The sequence below is a fragment of the Vombatus ursinus genome, unplaced genomic scaffold (genome assembly GCF_900497805.2).
Source record: "Vombatus ursinus unplaced genomic scaffold, bare-nosed wombat genome assembly UNPS02009770.1, whole genome shotgun sequence".
Taxonomy (NCBI): Eukaryota; Metazoa; Chordata; class Mammalia; order Diprotodontia; family Vombatidae; genus Vombatus; species Vombatus ursinus.
In genome coordinates, this window is record NW_020949548.1 from 15216277 (window position 1) to 15219957 (window position 3681).

A 3681-nucleotide genomic window follows, 5' to 3' on the forward strand; every position below is an offset into this window, starting at 1 on the left:
AGTTCCCTGATGCTGTGAAATTGAGCCTCATCTGGAGAGGCAAACTCTTTTTTTAAGAGCTTGCAGGACACTTAAGACCCTGATTTCATTAGACCAGCCACGGGAGTCCTTCTGGGTGTCCCAGGAGCTGGCAATGAGCTGCCCTGGGAAGAGAGCTTTCAGATGCTCCACGGCTGGTCCACAGAATCACGGAATATCAGAGGTGGGAGGGCACCTAGAATATAGAACACAGAATGTCACACCTGGGAGGGACCCTAGAATGCAAAAGAGAGAATGTGAAAGCTGGCAGGGGCATTGAAACAGAGAACAGGGAACATCACAGCTGAGAGGGACTTTAGAACAGAGAGCATCGCAGCTGGGAGAGACCTTGGAATATAGAATACAAACACCAAAACTAGGAGAGGCTTTAGAAAAGAGAACATAACATATCAGAACTTGTCGGCATTTTAGAACATAGAATGTTCCAGCTGGGAGGTATATTAGTACATAGAACACAGAACATACATCTGGGATAATTCGCAGAACATAGAACATGAATGTTCTAGCAGGGAGGGTCCTTAGAACAAAGAATGTCAGAACTTGGAATTTTACCCAAGGGATTAACTAGTTGAGCTCTAAGAGCCCTTCCCATATTTTACAAATGAAGAAACTGAGGCTCATGTTAAGTGACTTTCCCAAGCCCTAAGAGTCTTTAAGGACTCTTGCAGATCTCCTGGTTCTCAGATGATTCCCAAATCCATGAGACTACTTTACTAAGCAAATTGAATGAACTTGGTCTTTCTCTCCCTGCTTCAATGCTTTCCCCATTTTCAAGTAGGCCCTGCCCTCCCTATCCCGGAGGCTCTGCCCCTGGTACCCCTGAGGTCAGGTGCCCAAGACTGGCCCTTTTGATTCTATTCCCAAATGGAAATGTGATAACCATGGAAACATGATGGCCAGAGCCATGGGTAAGAAAGATTATTCCAGCAGCAATCTGGAGGATAAATCAGAAGAGAACGGAGGTGGGCAGTTATGAGACCCCCATCTAGACTAGGCAAGGGATGAAGAAGGCCTGTTCTAGGCTGTACTGTACTAGGCTGATGGTAGGGACAATAGAGAAGGGATGGGAGCCAAAGATGACCTTGCCTGGCTCATGCATCATTGCTACAAGAGAGAGATCTTTGTGCAGAGTGGGGGTGATAGGGTGTGAGAGCTTCGTGGCCCCTCCCAGCAGTGGGAGGCCTGGGGGGCCTGGGGCTCCTCAGTGTTCTCTTTGGTTATTGGATGCACGAACCACAACTGCCCATCCCCTAAGGCTCCTCTAGGAGAGGTGTCCTAGAGCATGGATCCTTTGTTCCACGAGGTTTCTTCTTCACTCTGTGTTGTTGGGTTGCCCCACAAGTATGCCACTGATCTCATCATGGGAGGAGCTGGGTATTGGTGACCTGGGTCCCAGGCTCAGTTTAGATTGGTTGGTCTGATTGTACCAATTATGACCACTTCCCCATCCTTCAGAGGCATGCCTCACAGAGGGCTCTGGGGGTGACATATGGGGGAGGGGGCGGCAGCCACCTGCACCTCAAAAGGAACTTGTCCTGGAATGGCACTTTGATACATATTGGGAAGCTTGTTATCATCCCTATCCCTATGTGGAAACTGAGACCCAGAGACGGACAGTGATCGGCTTAAAAGTCACAAAGAGTGAAGTGGAAGAGCTAGATTTGAACTCATGCTCTGTCTTTCTGTCTCTGTCTGTCTGTGTGTGTGTGTGTGTGTGTCTCTATCTCTCTCTCTCTTTCTATCTCTCTTTATCTCTCTCTATCTCTCTCTCTCTCTGTCTCTCTCCCTGTCTCTCTCTCTCTATCTCTCTCTCTCACACACACACACACACACACAGTCAAGAACCTCTGATCTAGTTATAAGAGCACCCAAAGGGTGCCTGAGAGAGAGAGAGAGAGAGAGAGAGAGAGAGAGAGAGCTGTCATTTATTTCTTCTGTGGGCTTGAGCTACTCTATCTTTCTCTGAGCCCCAGTTTCTTCATCTGTAAGATAAAGCTGTTAGACTTCCAATCCAAGATAATAGGAATCTCTAGGAGTTTTGTTCCCAAGCAGACCAGGTCCCGGCATGAGGACTGGACTGGGGCCACAGTCACAGAGGGAGGGAGGAAAGGAGGAGAGGAACGAGGAAACTGTGAAATCATTCTGGAACATGTTGAGTTTCTGGCTCTGATAAGGCAGGATTCCCAGGGAAAGAGTAGTACTCAACAGGCAGGTAGAAAGGAGGGCTTGAAGCTTCAGGGAGAGCTCAGGGCTGGAGATGCAGAAGTGAGAGGCAGCCTTACCCCTTCTAAGCTTTCAGAGTCTATAATAGTATAGATAAGGAGCATTTATTAAAGCACTCTACAAACATTAACTCACTTTATCCTCACAACAACCTGGGAGGTGAGGAATATTATCATCCTCATTTTACAGATGAGGAACCTGAGGCAGACAGAGGTTCAGTGACTTACCTAGGGTCTGCTTTTCAATTGTTTCAGTCATGTCTTCGTGACCCCATTTGGGATTTTTATGGCAAAGATACTGCAGAAGTTTTTTGGTTTGTTGTTTTTTTTTGGCAAAGATACTGGAGAGGTTTTCTATTTCCTTCTCCAGCTCATTTTACAGATGAGGAAACTGAGGAAAACAGGGGTAAGTGACTTGCCCAGGGTCACACAGCTAGTAAGTGACTGAAGCCAGATTTGAACTCAGGAAGATGAGTCTTCCTGGTCTTCTTGACTCCAGGTCCAGCACTCTATCCACTGGGCCTCCTACCTGCCTCTGTGAAGTCCTAGGATCCAGAGTGACTCCGAACTGCACATTCCAGGAAAAGTTTGGAAAGGCTCTCCGACTGACCTCCTTCACCTCCTTCAAGTGCAATCTGCAGCCTGAAATTTAAGCTAGACGTTCAAATGGACTTCCCGAAAGTGAGAATTGGGTAATCCTATAGAAATAGTGGAGTGGTAGCTTTGATTTGGACTTGTCTGGATAGAAAAGGGTGGCTAAGAGGATACAGTCCTGGAACTCATCAGAAAGAACTGAGTTCAAATCCAGCCCCAGACAGTTCCTAGCTGTGTGACCCTGGATTAGTCACCGAACATCTTTCTCTCATTGATCAATAACAGTAATGTTTGTTTGTTTTAAGAGCATCACTCAGACATTTTTTTAAACCAGTAAACTACAGAAATGGAAAATAACATTTACTATCGGTCAAAATCATGCTTTTGGAGGAGAATCTTGTCAGGGAGAGGGGACACTTTATATATCTAGGACAGAATCTGTCATTTCCAAGCAAAATGTATAAATAATTAAAGAAAGAGAAAAGAAAGTGAAGAGGTTATACTGATTTTGCAGATCTCTTCTTCTGTCACCCAGAAAAATGATCATTCAGTTAAACACCCAATTCACAAAGTTCACAAAAGGTACTTCTTTCTTGAGCATGTGCTGAGCGCAAGAGCAGGGATTCATTCCAGGGTGTGTGTGTGTGTGTGTGTGTGTGTGTGTGTGTGTGTGTGTATGTGAGAGAGAGAGAGAGACAGAGAGAGAGACAGAGAGAGAGACAGAGAAAGAGAGAGAAAGTGTATGTGTGTGTGAGAGAGGTGGGGGAGAGTGTGTGTGAGAGAGAGAGTGTATGTGTGTGAGTGTGTGTGAGTGTATGAGTGTGAG